The 18502-nt window shown below is 32.4% G+C and overlaps 1 long non-coding RNA gene across 2 annotated transcripts; it reads right to left on the reverse strand.

Moving 5' to 3' along the window:
• Positions 1-7316: 7316 nt before the first annotated feature.
• On the reverse strand, positions 7317-15003 carry LOC145047220 (uncharacterized). Of its 2 annotated transcripts, XR_013682163.1 has the most exons (3): positions 14717-15003; positions 12324-12537; positions 7317-7630 (listed from the first exon to the last, which is right to left on the reverse strand). It is a non-coding gene; the product is annotated as an uncharacterized LOC145047220 (long non-coding RNA). The 2 variants fall into 2 exon arrangements; XR_013682162.1 differs by lacking the exon at positions 7317-7630 and having other exon boundaries at positions 11986-12537.
• Positions 15004-18502: the final 3499 nt, after the last annotated feature.

The raw sequence follows: 18502 nt of genomic DNA on the forward strand, positions 1-18502 counted from the left end.
AGGCAACGAACATGGGTTGAACTATTAAACGATTACGAGTGTGAAATCAAGTACCACCCAGGCAAGGTCAACGTGGTAGTTGATGCCTTGAGCCAGAAAGAGTACTCAAATCGTGACGTGAAAACGCTCTCAATAACCATCCAATCTCACCTAACTACTCAGATCAGGGCAGCCCAGTCAGATGCCATGAAGGTGGAAAACAGAGCAAGCGAAGCATTACGCGGAATGGAAAAGAATCTCGAGGTAAAAGAGGATGGAGTATACTATTTCATGAACTGTATTTGGGTCCCTAAACTTGGAGGATTTAGGGAGGTAGTCATGAATGAAGCTCACAAGACGCGATACTCCATCCATCCAGGTTCGGATAAAATGTACTTGGATATTAAACAACATTATTGGTGGCCTAACATGAAGGAAAAAATTGCCACCTATGTTAGCAAATGCCTTACTTGCGCCAAAGTAAAGGTGGAAAACTAGAAGCCCTCAGGGTTATTACAACAACCAGTAATCCCCGAGTGGAAATGGGAAGGGATTTCTATGGACTTTGTGACCAAGCTACCCAAGACGTCAGATGGATTAGACACTATATGGGTAATAGTTGACCGACTGACGAAATCTGCCCATTTCCTGCCAATAAAAGAATCCTACAAGATGGAGAGACTGACAAGAATATACATCCAAGAAATCGTGAGGCTTCACGGAGTGCCAGTGTCTATCATCTCAGATAGAGACAGTAGGTTCACTTCACGTTTTTGGCAATCACTTCAGAAAGCACTTGGAACCCATCTCGACATGATCACCGCTTATCACCCACAAACGGACGGTCAAAGCGAACGAACCATCCAGACGCTCGAAGACATGCTTCGTACATGTGTGATAGACTTTGGGAAGTCCTAGGATACCCACTTACCCTTAGTTGAGTTCTCATATAACAATAGTTACCATTCGAGCATCAAAGTCGCTCCTTTCGAAGAATTATATGGACGTAAGTGTAGATCCTCGTTGTGTTGGGATGAGATGGGCGACAATCAGCTAGCAAAGGAACTAGCATCAGACAAGACATTAACGGGATCGGAGATCATACGTGAAACCACGGAAAAGATAGTTCAAATCAGAGCTCGACTACAAGCATCACGCGACCGACAAAAGAGCTACGCTGATAAACGACGAAAGCCCTTAGAGTTTCAGGTCGGGGATCGAGTGCTGTTAAAAGTTTCTCCCTGGAAAGGGGTCATTCGTTTTGGAAAACGGGGAAAACTGAACCCACGATATATTGGACCTTTTGAGATCCTTGCCCGAATAGGTCCAGTGGCGTACAGACTGCAGCTACCCGCTGAACTCAGCAGTGTACACCCCGTGTTCCATGTTTCCAATCTAAAGAAGTGCCTATCCGATGAAACTCTCGGCATTCCCCTTGAGGAAATTGAAATCAATGAGAATCTTTTGTTCGTTGAAGAACCAGTCGAAATCATGGACAGGGAGGTGAAGTGTACTAAGCAAAGTCGCATCCCGATCGTGAAAGTACGGTGGAACGTGAAGCGTGGGCTAGAATTTACGTGGGAATGCGAAGATCAAATGAAGCAAAAGTGCCCTCATCTATTCTAGCATTCTCAGATCTAGCTTTCAAAAGAATTTCGGGACGAAATTCCCTCTAACGGGGGGATGATGTCACAACTAGAAATTTTTGGTGCCTTGTAACTACAACACTTATGTCAATTACGAATCAAAAACATGAAAGCATGCATGATGCTTACTCTATGACAACAAAATTTCAATCAAACACTTCATACAAGCGCTGCAAATAGTCAACAAACAGTTAGAAACCTTAGAAATCCTTGTTTAAGTCCATTTTGGATTAGGATTTCCTTATTGGGCCCAATGGACCAATAAGCTTCCAATTGGAATACCATGGGCCCTAATTGGACCCACTTTTATTTATTTTAACATTTTGGGCCATATTGGGCCTAGAATGAAATAAAATATTTTAAAGGACCATATTGGGCCATAACAAAACTAAGTAGCCCTAATGGGACATAGAAATTATACTTTGATATATATTGGACCTATATCTTGGATTTAATCACTCAAGGCCCAAAACTCTCCCCTCTCTTCTCCATTCTCGTCCCAAGTCTAAAGGAAAAGAGGAGTTGACTTATTAGTGCCACCTCATTTTTACATGGAAGTTATCCATGCAAATAACCCAAATCTCCATGCAACCATCTTATCAATCCTCTCCCTTCTCTCCTCTCTTCGTGCTCTCGACAGAAACCAAACACCCACACACATACTTCATTCAACAATTCTCTCAAAGAAACTCCCACCCCATTCTCTCCAAATTTTCGAGATCTAAGAGGTGTTCAAGGGATTTCTTCCATAAAAATCATCATTCAAGGTAAGTTGGTGCTTAAATCTATGCTCTAACTCACTTCTTTTCATCAAAAATCATCTCTTAATCCATTTAAGTTCATGATCTTGCATCTTAGAACCCACTAAGTTCGAGATCCATCCAAGGAACTTGCTAGGGCTGAAAATAGCACCAAACTTCTCCAAATCTTCTTCAAAAGCGATCCACAACTCAAGGTGAGTTTCATACCCCCTTCTTTTTGGTTTTTATGAGTTTTATGGGTGGGGGAATACAAGTAAATGTGTAAATCTATGTAAATGTATGTTGTGTGTGATTTGATGCATGTATGTGTGTGATATCATGCATTTGTGATGAATATGTTATCCAAAAAGTGTGTAAAAACCAAGATCTAAAACATGAGGAAGGAAATAAACATAACTTAAACTATTTTACACTAATCAAGTCACGAAAAATAGTTTATATGGTTAGGATGAACATACTTGAACATAAAACCCATTTTTGGACATAAAATGTCAAAAATACAAAACTTAGGGGCCAACCCCACAAATTATAATTTCTGGAGGGTCAAAAGGGTCCAAACAGTTTCTATAATAATTTTTCTAAACATTAACATTATTGAGGGGCTTAAAATGTAAATTTTGAATTTTATGGGCTAAATTTGTGCTTTTCGGCCCAATAAGCTTCAAAATGCGAGATTTCTAAATTTGAGGGGCTGAAAATGCAAGTTTCTGTAAAATAGCGGATTTGAAGTGTAATAAAACTATTTCAATGGTCAAAAATGCTTTTCAAATTCAAAAAGGATCAAAAATGTAAAAATTTTCTATTTTGGGCAAAAACTGTCAAAGTTGCGAAATTAAGGGTTTTAACCGAGAAAACATCATTCTGGAAGGACTAAAGTTGTTTGCAAAATAAATTTAGGCTAAAAATGTTTTTTCAACACGTTTATGATACAAAAGTGTCAAAATAATGTTTCAAGGACTAAAATGAGTTTCTTTTATATAAAGGACTAAAAGTGTTATTTTTATAAAAGAAAGGTTGTGAAAAGGTAATAATCTTACTTTTAAACAAATTAATTCATTAAGAAAAAATACAAGATCCACGACTACCGACGAAACGTAAAAACAAATACACTCTCATTAACCAATATCGTTACAGAACGAATTGATTCGGTCTCAAATCAATAACAAAACAAAAAAATCAATAAACCAGAGTAGTTCAATAAACACGCGATAACTCACCAACATTTCATATGTTAATGTTTTTCAAAATAACTTGTATTCTCAGGTAACAAGTAAGCCGAAGAATAAGTATCAAGTCATGTCATGGTGTTTTGCTTAAATTATATATTAGACAATCCATGTTATGGAATTGTAACGTTTATAACCATGTACTAAATGTAAACAATATCAGTTGTAATATTCCAATGCATGGTGATGATTTGTGTTATGATTCATGTATATTCATTGTGATGGTATTCAATTTGAGTCACAAGAGCCCTCGAACGTTTCCTCCGTTCGGTTCGGGGGTGTGACACCTGCAACCACTACTACAATTACCAGACATCGATAGCAATCTGTTTCTTGGGGATTCGGATCTAAATCTCCATCGGCGATATGTTTCTTGGGTTTTCTTCTCAAGAATCTTCAAAGAAACAGACCAGGTTTGTGTTGTTGTTTTTATTTCTTCTGTATAAAATACTTAAAAAAACTCCATTGTGTGGCGATTGTCGGTGCCAATTACTGTGTGATTACAGTCAATACTTGAATGTCCATTGGCTACAGTACGAGTTGTTTGAACCGGTTCCATTTCTATATCTCTTTATTTATGTTTGTGTTTGCAAAAAAACAGAATCAAACGTATTTGATTTCTAATTTCACGAGCACACCACTATGACCATCAGTGGTATTCACCACCGCCGTTTACTGCCTTCCTTCTCTCTTTATCTCAGTATCTGCTCAAGAAACCCTAAATAGTAATGTGCAATTTTTAATACTTTCCAAATTCAGTTTCAAGAGGCTCACATATGTTGGAAAGCATCATCACCAATTGCCCAATACCAGTTGCCCAATATGCTTCTAATATATGTTGTAATGTTACAAAATTACTGCCTTCCTATTACTATCGTGTTTATTAAAACACAAATGGTGATGATGCTTTCCAACACGTGTGCTTCTAATTAAACCAAGGGGTGATGTTGGTGTGGTGTTTATGAGATGTTTTTAGTGCAATTTTTAATACTTGATTACTTATTTCAATATGAAAAAGATTAATGTTTAGCTACGGTTTTTTTAATTATTAGTATTTTATTCTTTGTAATGGTTAATTACATATATCTTTTGGTTTGTACCTATGAAAAGCGGTTAGTTATTATATTTGAATTTATGTTTATCCTTTATAACGGTCAATAAAAATAGATTGATAGATAATATTATGTGTTTTTATTCTTAATACATGATGCATTTATGTTTACTTAAGGAATGCGTTAATTTTTTTTATTAAGAAATAATTTAAAATAGTATTTTACTTATATAATTTTTACTTTATATAGAAATGATATCTCATCGAATAAAGAAAACAAATACCAATGAAGGTATATGGCTATGTAAATAAGATTTTGTAGTAACTAGGGATAATGACTTGAAAGGGTAACGAACTTTCGACTTTTTTCACATTTAGTCACTAAACTTTTTTTCGTTATCTATTTGGCATTGAACTATTGAAACTGTTCACATTTTATCCTTATGACCGGCTACCGGTCATAAGGGTAAAATGTGAACAGTTTCAATAGTTTAGTGGCAAATAGATAACGAAAAAATGTTTAGTGACTAAATATAACAAAATCGAAAGTTCGTTTCCTTCTAAAAAGTTCAATGACTAAATGTGAACAAACTTCCTCTTCTATTATGTTTTAGCAAATTATTTATTTTTGTTAAATTGTAGCTACATTTGTTAATAAAGAAATCTATGAAATAAAAAAATTAAAAAAAAAATCTGAAAATATATTTAAAAAAAACAAAAAACCGAAACGGAAATAAAATACCAATGGTTTGATATTTTCCAAAATAAAAAATCAAAATTTCCAATTTGATTTTGGTTTTACAAAAAAAAATGAACCATTCTCACTTATGTGAATTATAACCATTGGTTTGGCATGCGGAATTTGTGACATCCCATGAATACGTAGTTACAACATTGTCTGAACTCGTAATTCATAGTAAAGGGTTAGAGTATCATCGCATGAATACGTTGTTACAACATCGACTGAACTCGTAATTCATCACCTACAGGTTATGGCCCTGCTGGTGTTTCCACTGGGTTGTCTAGAATAGTCCATGGTTGCCATATATACTCTGGTAGATGACTACATCGCCACATTGTCGGTTAAGATTATTGTATCTCCTTTCATCCTACATCACCTATTCATCATCATCTATTTACCTAATTATCATCACCTTTCTATCATCACCTATCTCTCATCATTTTATTTCATCACACACTAACTATTTCATCTACCCATGTTTCATCCGCAACATATTTGTAGATATAAAATAAATATACCGTTTAAACCTTTTAAAACATGTATAAAATCGTTCATCCAGCATAGACAACAAGTATTCAAATAATATGCACACGTAGCACATAATTTACATAAAAGACTTCATATCTATGTGTAAGATGAAAGTAACTATATATACCATAAAAATCCCATAAATGCTTCCTAACTTCAAACCCTATGGTTTACTCTACTAAAGCTACATATTCTCGGCTCTCTGGACCTAGAAGGGTCCAGATTCCTAACTGCAAACCCCAAGGTTTACTCTACTAAAGCTTCATATTCTCGGCTCTCTGGACCTAAAAGGGTCCAGATTTATAACACAAACTTGCGAGAGGGGTTGGATGCATTCAAAACCCCAAAGATGAAGTGATTCAAGCCCTAACCCCAAAATGGAATCAACACAATAAGGAAGGAAAGGGGTTCATTTTTGTACCTCAGAATGAAGCTCCTTGCTTGAATAACTAAGAACAATAACCTTCCTTGGTCCCTCTTGCTGGAACTCTTCTCCTTTCTTGGAAAATCACACCAAAAAGCTCAAGATAACTCTTCCTCTCACTCTACACACTCAAGCTCGCTAGGGTTCTCACTTATGGGAAAGGTAGTCGTAATTGAAGTCCATAAGTGCCTTTAAATATGGCTCGGGCCCAAAGATTTAGGGTTTCTGCCAACAGCACGGATTCGTCAAGTCGCCTCACCGACTCGTCGAGTCCATTCGTTAATCCGAGTCATCAATCGCGACCTTACTCGACGAGTTGAGGTGTCAACTCGTCGAGTCTCTCTTCTTAACTCAAAAGAAAAATACTTAAATTATAATACTTGGAAATCCAGATGTTACATTTTGTTTTTTATTTCATAGATTTCTTCATCAACAAATGTTGCTACAATTAAACAAAAATAAATAATTTGCTAAAACATAATACAATAGGAAGTTTGTTCACATTTAACCATTGAACTTTTTAGAGGGAAACGAACTTTCGATTTTGTTCACATTTAGTCACTAAACTTTTTTTCGTTATCTATTTGCCACTAAACTATTGAAACTGTTCACATTTTACCCTTATGACCGGTAACAGCCGGTCATAAGGGTAAAATGTGAACAGTTTCAATAGTTCAATGGCAAATAGATAACGAAAAAAAAGTTTAGTGACTAAATGTGAACAATGTCGAAAGTTCGTTACCCTTTCAAGTCATTATCCCTTATTATTATAATACGTAAATGTTTTGTTTTGATTGGAATACAACAGGATTATTATAAGATTATTATTGTATGATGTTGAATACTCCCTTACGCATATTATCTTTTTTTATAACTTAATTAGTTTATGTCTACTATTAATAATTATTTGACCAATTTTTGAAATTATGTTTTTATCTCTCAACTTTCATAATTTATTAAAATTATAACATCAATTTCATGGTTTTTATTACGCAACTTTCAAAATTGAATAAAATTATAACCTCCATTTCGTGATTTTATCTCTCAACTTTCAAACAAGTTTTGCGGTGAGTCATGGAACACATGCACAGACTGTGGATAGTAGCATACGAATGTTGCCTCCTTTATCTTTGATTATCAAGTTACGGTTAACCGTAAATATGAGAGCACTAACCGATCAATGGTTCTCAGACTTTCTATTACGTGTCGGTGATGGAGTTGATGAAACGGTGCACGGAAACATTATTTGTATCCCTGATGATATGGTAATTTCCTTCACCAAAAAATTAAAAGTCATTGAATGCTTTGATTGATGAAATCTTTCTGTCCTTGGAATGTAATAGATATGAATCAAATTATATTCTTTTGCATGCAATACTATCCACAAGAAAAGATGATATTATTTTAGATGCAATACTATCCACACGAAATGATAGTGTCAGCGAGATTAATGATTATTTGATTTGTCGATTCAATGGAGAAGTGAGAATATACTATAGTTTTAATGAGGCCATAGACGATATAAATAACTTCTATCTCATGGAACTATTAAAGACAATCAGTGTTAGTCATTTGCCCCCTCATTACATAACACTAAAAGCTGGATGCTTGATAATATTATTACGAAATCCCGGCCCATTAAATGGATTGTATAACGAAACCCAATTGATATGTAAAAGATTTAAGCACAATTTCATTGATGTCAAAATAGTTGTTGGTCAACATGCTAGAAAGAAAGTATTTTTTCCAAGGATTCTTCTAAGTCCATATGAAGATGATATGTTTCTATTTAAGCTGAAGAGGAAACAATTTCCTATTCAATTATGCTTTGCGATGACAATCAATAAAGCTCAGGGACAAAGATATTCTTAATGTAGGTATATATATTCCAGACCCAATATTCGCGCATGACCAGCTTTATGTTCCATTCTCCAAAGGGGTCTCACATGGGAATACCAAAGTGTTAGTGAAGCCTAACGAAAATTTCAAAGGTTACGAGGTCTATACAACGAACGTGGTATATAAAGAAGTGCTGTGAGATTAATAATGTATTAGCAGTTATGTGCTTTTACACATTTCCATATTTTGTGCATTCATATGTAATTCTATTATTATTGTTTGAACGACTTACACGACTTATATTTTATGTAATTCTATTATTATTGTTTGAACGACATACACGACTTACATTTTGTGTTGGCTTGAAGTGTTTATTTTTACCAGATATGTGATGTATCATGCCAAAAATAACACCAAAGCTAGATTCTATTGTCTTGGACATTTACTTTCATTTGGAAGGTAACATTTTTATAAAAGAAACATATCGCCTAAAAACTATTTGCAGCCGCCGTTTTGCAAGGGGTAACGACTAGTGTGTGTATTATATATATATATATATATATATATATATATATATATATATATATATATATATATATATATATACTAATAAAATAATAGTTCTTTCGTCATGTGTCACCATATTATACATTTTAATTAATGTATTGTCACTTGTCAATTTATTAGTTTCTCATTTTAAATTTTAAAGTTTATATTATTGTTTTCATTAATTCACAAATAAAAAATATCTAATATATATTAAAAATTAATTTTACTTATTTATTTGAATCAACGATTTTAATTTCATATAATTAATAAAAATATTTCTTAAGTTAATAATTTATTTAAAATAATTTATTAATAATTTTGAGTTTTTACTATAAAAGTTTAATAAATTTTATAAACGTTGTTCCCACGGGTTATAAACTTATATATATATATATATATATATATATATATATATATATATATATATATATATATATATATATATATATATATATATATATATATAGAGAGAGAGAGAGAGAGAGAGAGAGTCAATATCAAATAAGAAGGAAATTTTTTGTAGGAAGGTAAGAAGTTTTTTATCCTACATATTTTTTTTCGCGAACAAACAAAATGAATCATTAGATGATTCATTTGTAAGATGATTCACAAGAAAAAATTCTCAAAAAAAACATCTAGATGATTTATTTATACAATAATTTTGTTGTTATTCACTAAAAATGTCATAAAGTGATTTTTTTTAATTCACTTAAAAATAAATCATAAATATGTTTTTTTGGGGAATTTTTTTTTGTGAATCATTTTACAAATGAATCATCTATTGATTCATTTATTTTGTTCATCAAAAAAATATGTAAAAAAAAAAAAACTTCTTACCTCCTATCCAAAAAAATTTCTTACCGGATCTATATCCGAAAGAGAGTCAAGATCAAATAAAAAGGAAATTTTTGGTAGAAACCATTATATTTTGTTAGACGGAAAGATGCAATCATAGTCACCCATTTTGTAGATAAAAAAACATTTTTAAAATGCAAAATAATTGAAATTTTTTGAAAAAAAAAATTAATATTAATTTTATCCTTTTTTATCCAAAATAAAGAAATAAATAAATAAAATTATTGTTTTCTTTTTTTGAATTATTTGTGAAATATTTTATTAAAGTATTAGAATATTTTACATATCTGATAAATCGAATAGAATACTAAAATATTCTAACATTTTAAAAATCATTGAAATGAATTTGACAAAAAAAGACTTTTCTGTAACTACTTGATCTCCAAATAAACCAAATTGCTCGGTTTATATAACTAACGCCTTCTTTTCAATCTATTGATAAATTCAACTCTTTATAATTAACTTTTATTTGTTCATTTCAATGAAAACTTGACAAAAGATCATACAACTAACATTTGACTATTTGAGAGTATACATAAATGAGCGACAGACACTTTTGTTTAGCTATGTAAGCAAAACAAATAATGAAATTCCAATGAGTAAAATTTAGTCATAAATTTAGACCAATATTAACAAAATCTTATTACAAAATATAATGTGGAATAAAAATGATTTTTTAAATATAAATATTATATCTTAGAACAAGTTAAGAGTAAGATTGTTGTATTTAATTTAGTCGAATGAGCAAAAGAAAAGAGTGACACGAATACCAGAAATTAGTTAGAAGAAATGATTTGGGCTTTTTACTAAGTAAAATTACCACAGTCATTATTATGAATGATTGGATCAAAGAAGTTGTAATTACACCTTTTGACTTGGTTGCCTTTGAGACATATAACATGAAAAACCAAATAATCATTATTCTCCTCTCAAATCTTGATTTTCTTTTTCAACTATCAATTTAAAGCTTTAATTTCTAATTATTTAAAAGTAAATTATTTGCTTATGAAGTTAAGTGATGACAATAATTTGATAAGATGAATCCCACTAATCCAAGGTGTTTATGGGTCCTCTTGTCACATACATGTTGGTGCATCATATCAATTCAAAACCAGCCTATTAATAAAAAATTATTCCATTTTTCGTTTATGTTTTAAATATAATATTTTCGGTGAGAAATAAAATATTTCCTATTTCGTAAAACCGATTCAACGACACATTTGTTGATATAGAAGATGGAAAAACATACACGTAGTATAATGAATTAAATATTTGCATATAATCATATTCCCATGGGATAATATAATTAATCGGGTTTTGTTTTCAATGAAATATTCATTTAACCTTTGTTTTTATTAATAATTTTTGGCAGCCACTCATAATTTTTGGATATCCCTCATATCAAAATACAAACTTTATAATGGATTGTGTTTTGGGATTAGGTTAATATAAAAATATTGAAAATCTTCCAACCCAATTTAATTTAAATAGGATGAAATTTTCAACCCAATTTCACCTATTGTATTTAGGGGTGAGAACTATTTGGTCCGGAACCGAAAAACCTGAAAACCAAATCGAACCAAAATCGATTTCAAACCGAATCATATTTAAATTTGGTTTTCGATTTGGTTCGAGACCAAACCGAATTGTAAATTTGGTTTTTGGTTCGAGTTCATTCTAATGATGTTAAAACCAAACCGAACCGAAAAACCCAAATTTCATAAATTAATTAATTAAAAAGTATATTTTATATTTTATATTAAATAAAAATATTAATAATAAAGTAAAAATCATTTTAACTCATTTACTCTTTGGATCATGAAACTTTAGATATTTCTGTTTGTAGCTTCAGGTTTCTATGTTAAAAACATTTTAATTTATGTCTGAAAATTTTTTAAGTTTATATTTGGTTTCTTCGGTTTTCGAACCAAACCAAACCGAATTAGAATTCGGTTTTCAGTTTGGTCTAGAGAAGTTGAATTCGATTTGGTTCGGTTTTTGAATTGGACCAAAAAAAAATTTCAAACCGGGAAAACCGAAAAACCGAACTGATTCCCACCCTAGTTGTATTAACGGTTGACCCATTTAGTTATAAAGGTTAAAAATCAGGCTGAGTGTTTGGATTGAGTCAATTTTTATTAGCTCTATCCGTTAGTGCATGTGACAAATGTAATCAATCCGTTTAACATTAGATTGATATCCAAAAGAACCTAATGGCAAATGTTATCTACATATGCACTCAAAACGGATATGACCATACATGAACGGTTTACATTACAACCACTGTGGCGTTTTCATACAAAAAAGAAAACGAATAAAACGAAGGACAAATTTGTTTGAAACATTATATTTATGTGGGACATTTAAAAAGAAAAAGACGAAGAATTTTTGGTTATTTATGATACTAAAATGCATCTAAAAAAATATATTCTTGTACATGTGATATGAAAGAGAGAAGGCAGAATCATAATGAGATTTAAACAGACAAGATTAAATATTCCTTTTCTTTCTATTGAGACAAGCAAAAGGTTTGGGACAGAGACCAAATCATGAGTGGGGGCAAAAGGATTGAAGAAAGAAAGAAAGAAAAAAGGGAAGGGGGATGTGAAGTGAGTTTCTATTCTCCCATAAAACAACTTTAATTTATAATCATCATCATCATTTAGAAAAGAAAAGAAGCTTTTTATTGTTGGTTGATTGTGAGTTTATGAAAAGAACCTTACCTTTCTAGGAAGAAAAACATTGCCCCTACTTTTCCAGGAACTACCGTCACTACTGTTCATACCAATCAACTTCACCGCTCAAGTTTCTTGCACAAATTTACCATTTTGATTGACACTTTTGGAACCCTTGTATCAAGTAAATCACGGTGGTTATAAATTAGTTACGACATATCTTTGACACACGTGCACAATAAACTGTCCTTGCATGTTTGTCCTGACAATAAGGAAGTGAGAATCTATAAATGAAATCGGAGGTTCAAGGAGATCATATGTATTTTTTTTTTTTTTTTTTTTACTCTGGAAACATCGTGATTTATCTCCTCGTATTGGTAATGGGACCGATTTGTTAAGTTGTGGAATCTGATTATCAGATTGTCCTTACATGTTTGTCCGGACAATAAGGATATGAGAATCTATAAATGAAGTCGTAGCTTCAAGGGCATCATATCTTTATTTTTACTATGGAAACATTGTGATTTATCTCCTTATATTGGTAATGGGACCAATTTGTTAAGTTGTGGAATCTGATTTGCAGATTGTCCTTACATGTTTGTCCTGACAATAAGGAGGTTGAAATCTATAACGGAAGTCGCAGGTTCAAGGGCATCATATCTTCTTCTTCTTCTTTTTATTATTCTGGAAACATTGTGATTTATCTCCTCATATTGGTAATGGGACCGATTTGTTAAGTTGTGGAATCTGATTAGCAGATTGTCCTTACATGTTTATCCTGACAATAAGGAGGTTTGAATCTATAAATGAAGTTGTAGGTTCAAGGGCATCATATCTTTTTTTTTTTTTTTTAACTATGGAAACATTGTGATTTATCTCCTCATGTTGGTAATGAGACCGATTTGTTAAATTGTGGAATCTGATTAGCAGATTGTTCTTACATGTTTGTCCTAACAATAAGAAAGTGTGAATTTTTTTACTCTAAAAATACTGTGATTTATCTCTTCATGTTGGTAATGGGACTGATTTATTAAATTATGGAATCTGATTGCTACTAATGTGACTAAGCAATGGCTTTTACAAAGGACCATTTGGGTTTTGTGGGCCTTGGCTAGTGTACATGTTACTCGTATATCTTGTAACCCCTATTAGTTCATGAATTAATAGAAACTTCTAAAGTTCTCCTATGGACATAGCACGATTACCTTGTATTTAACTATGTGCGTTTGGCATAATTACATTGGCCTACTAGGGTACACATACATGTTAAATATAGAAAATGGACATACCAAATAGGTATCAACAACCAAATGTTTATTATTTGACTATGAGGTCATAAAGTAAAGAGAACATGTGTTGGATAAAAGATATCATAACACAAGTCAATGGTATCCAAGTAGTTCTACAAATAGAATACTTTCGTATGAAATAAACATGGTTGATGTATGTGGATTTATCTTGTTATCTTATATTATTCCTAATTGGGTATACAACTATAAGAACATAGTGCATATACGGACTGACACGATGTTTAAAAAATAAAAAAAATAAAAAAAATAAAAATACTTCTTTAAAAAGATGATAAAGATGCCACATCTAGTTACCTCAAACACGTCATTTCAATTTTTATGCTAGTGCAATATCAAAATCGGTCATTATCTCTCATACACTTGAATCCATGTGGTAGGTATGCATCCAGAAAGATTGACATAATCACATAAACTACACCATCACATAAAGATGTAGTTTTTTTGGACAAAATTTCATGCAGAGAAATAGAGAAAGGAAGACCTAAACAACTTTTCAGTTACTTTGCTTCTGTATCATAAGAAAATCCAATAGAAAAGTTTCAAAATCAGATATGAAGTCCTCCATATGAACATGCATATTTCATAGTCTTTTGCTTGCACATATATGTCAGTATTGCAGTTCAAACATGCCATTTTCTTTAGGGTATTATGAATTGCTTCAAATAAAACTTGTAACGATTCTAACAATTTCATAAAAACAGATTGGTTAAAGGGTTGTTTCATGTCTTCAATAGACATGGAACAATGACGTAACTGCAAAAGTTAAGAAGCATTACACTTCATAGTGTACTTCAAGAATCAAGACTGCAGTTAAGAAGCATTAAACCTAAGCAAACGAGATATCAAGTCGACTGTAAATTAATTTAGGTTCAGAAGACTCAATAGAACGAAGAAATTAAACATCTGTAAACTCAAGGAAGCTGGACTCGACTGTTCATTACTTGTAATCGCGCTTAATTCAATTTGAAGGATTCGTGATACGGTGTTTAATTCTACCACATGAAAACGTTAATCTCGAAGAATTAGGAGTTGCGAACATTCAGGCATAAATTGTTCAATGAAACTTTGGCAAAAACAAAGAACAAAAGACAAATCGGAATAGTTCAAAAGGTTCGCGATCATAGATGCTACCTTGAATCAGATGCGTTTTCTGGACCTAAGAACGAATGGGACTCCAATCGAGGATAGGATCCGCAGATTGGTCGTCCGCCATGGGAATCCGGGCGGAACTGAACGGCTTGTCATCGTTTACCGTCGAACTTCAAAACTTCCGGTTGCATTACAAAACCGATTTGGGATTGAGGCACGCCCGATATGAACCCGGTCCGGTCATTGTAGGCCTGGACCGGTTAGGCCTTAACATGTTGGAAAAGCCCGGTTAGAATAAGGTTTCAATTATTTGGTACTTGGGTTCCCAAATAACTTTAAAACCTCTTTCTAATTGTGATTTGTGATATGTATCTCAATTTTTATCCATGAATCTAATATTCGGATTTTTTATTCGTTTTTTTGTCAAGTAATGCTTCTGTGGTCCATGTTTTATATTTTATTTTTGCAATCTTATTACTTTCTTAAGTTTTTCATTTTGCAGTATTAGAAAATGAAATCAAAACAATCTGTGGTTATTGTGTGAGATGGGGTTGTGAGAATACATGATGTAATATGTTGTTTTGATTTGATGAATTATGACTATAATATAATAATAAAGAGGATGAATTAGGGATTTTTTTTATTTTTTCTAATTAAATATAATGAATTAAATTTAAAGTCTTTGTCCTTAGCCAAATAATGACAATTCGTTTAAGCATAGAATTTAATATAATTTAAAGAATTTCAAACCCTTTTGGTTTTATCAACTAAGTAACTAACAAAAACATTTCCTGGAATTTATATTTTGGTTCCTCCAAGTTCGTTCGAAATTCATGAACCAAAGATGCCATGAGCCTTTTAAAGGTAGGTTTATGCAAGATTTTCTATATACCAATCTTAAATTATATGGTAAGAGGAAATGCATCATCCATGCAAAAAGCACTCAAGAACGTGCACAACATAATAACCTTGAATGGAGTAAGACAAGATATTGATTGAAGAAAATAAGTACACATTAATAAACATGAAGAATAGTGTTGGTTTGTCTCTTGGATTAAAAACCTAAAAGTATATACAACAATGAAAGTTTTTTAGAAAATATTTGTCAAGAGATTCTGCCTAAAATAACCATGGCTATAATATAATCATACTGAAACCGAGTAACATGAAAAATACGGTAGATTAAACTCGGTTGAGTGAGTTCCACCTTTTTGCATATTTATTATGGTAAAAGCTAGGAAATATACCATAAAATTTATAGTCCATTGGTATCAAGTATTATTCTACCTTATAGGGTTTAGGTTTCTTCTGGAAGATATGTGGCATTCGAAATTTATTAGAATTGTTTAAAAATAAAAATTAGGAAATATTGTAACATCTTTTGCATCATTTTCTAATACTTTTTTAAACGAGTAAGGAACGTTTTTGTTTTCATCAGAATAAGTATTTCCCCTTTTCAAATTATGAACTATTCAAAATAATTCCAAAAAATTTTGGTCCAAAATATCTAAAAGAAATTCCACACTTTTATAATAATTATATATTCCTTATAAAATCAAATATGACATCTTAACAATAGTTTTATAAAAAAAATATTTATAAAAAAAAAGTATAATGGACAAATTTCTTCTTATATACTTTTTCGTTCTGCTATTATGGAAATTCAAAATCTCTTATTTTCATAAAATTATCCAACAAAGTATAATAGACATCTTAACAATAGTTTTATAAAAAATATATATAAAAAAACATAAAAAAGAATAATAGATAAATTTGTTCTTACATACTTTAAGAAATAAAAGTTTTCGTTTTGCTTTTATGAAAATTCAAAATCTCTTATTTTTATAAAATTATCCGACTTAAACATTTCAAAATTTCTCTTATTGCATTGTAATGTTGACCTTAAACTAGCATCGCCTACGGCATGACCTTGGGCCAACATCTACATATTGCTTACATGAAATGCTAACTTATAACTTTTGTGAAGACACTTTAAAATGCTAACTTTTATTCGACGGTACATACATCAATATCTTGGTCATGGGCGGACCTTAGTGGAGCCCGGGGTCCCATGCCACTGCTCAATTTCCGACACGTAGTGCAAAAAAAAAAATGTTCTTTGTTTTTTCTATTAGATGCACATATTTGAAGTACGAATGATACCCCTACTAAAACATTTTGTGCCCGCCACTGATCTTGGTACAACTCGACACTAGGTGGACACAACCGATCGTACACTATTAGACATGTTATCTCAAAATAAGGTCTGAGTAGTACCACATAGAACTTGATTTTAGTAGATCTTATCTCAAGGGTGTAAACCGAAAAAAATAGCCTTTGCCCACTGTACATCATTGTATTCTATATGAAATCCTATTTCTTTACAATCCATTATACTTCATGTACATTTTATGTGGTAAAAAAATAGTGTGTTAATTTATTCTTGATGTGCCTCGGATTTTGGCTCTAATGATCCTTAGTGTAATGAATGTGTGAGACAACCGAACCTGAGTAGCAACACACACAAGTAAGTTGTTCACCGGGGGTTCCCAAAAGAATGCTCTAATGATAAAGTTATAAGATAATATTTGTAGTCCGTAATCGTAATAGAATAATGGTTTCGTGTTTGCGTACCTTTGATGATCCGTCGGGGCTACCTTTATATTGGCCTTCCTCGGGAAATGGCGATTCAGTGTGTATAGCACAGACGATGGTCTAATCACCATTAATGCCCTGGTTACTAAAGGTACAAAAGCGGTACTAAGGAGAGGTCATTAGTCTTATCAATTAGTTATTTAAGATTTGTCATGAGGATTAAGTATAAGACAACATGTATAGTGATAGGACCATTGACTATGTCACCCATTGCTTGGGCTTAATGTTCACTCATTTAACTAACCTTATTTGTTTGGGTGGAACTCCGTTCCTCGAGGTTGCAAGCTAAAGGTCGGTTCGGCTTATATGGTTCGGAGGGTGATACCTTAGTAATCAAGTATATACCTCATTAAGTCCCCTTAGAATTATTGAATGGTGATTCGAACTAGCCATTGTACCATGAGGATTTTCTTGGCAAATGGATAAGTTCAAATATCGTCATAAGTACTTGATTGGACGATTACCCGCCTCTTCTTTCCATTATATCCCTCTCTATTCTCCTTATAAAATCGGAGGGGAAAATAACCGTTGTTTCCTTATTTGCAAGTGTTTCCTCATTATCTTTCTCTCCAAGTATTCCTAACTTTTTTTGATAAGTTTCACTATATTTATCACTGTGGCCAAATACAATTTCTGGATTCTTACTACACTATCGATCCTTACCCAGAAAAATCTAAATGATATGGTGAATTCCTATCACATCGATCCCTGATTTAGCCCTCAACTTCCTTCTCAGAATCAGAATATCATAAATCCTCCGCTTGGTTATGTTGGGGTCTACTTGATCTTCTTCAAATTAGGCCTGCGTCTCCCATCCTTCATGTTTCTAAGGATTGTGCTTGACTGTTACAAGATTCACATCGCTCAAGTAACTCCTAGTGGTTTCCAGAAGATCATGTGTTTCATGTTGTTGTGTACAACACTATATATTCCTCTCTCACTTTCCTTGTTTCGCCATCTCTATATGGCGATGGTTACTAACGACTGGATCTTTTTCTCCCTTCATCATGGAGGAATCGATATTTGCGATGGTCTTCCTTCGTCAATCAAGAAGTGGAAAGAAGAATCTTTCTTTGTTGATGCCTCAACGTTTACCAATCGTATGCAATTTGGAAGTTTAGTAGATCGAGATTCCAACCCTACCCCAGAATTGAGCATTGTTGACCATGACAT

The sequence above is a fragment of the Lactuca saligna genome, chromosome 5 (assembly GCF_052625555.1).
Source record: "Lactuca saligna cultivar CGN05327 chromosome 5, ASM5262555v1, whole genome shotgun sequence".
Classification (NCBI taxonomy): Eukaryota; Viridiplantae; Streptophyta; class Magnoliopsida; order Asterales; family Asteraceae; genus Lactuca; species Lactuca saligna.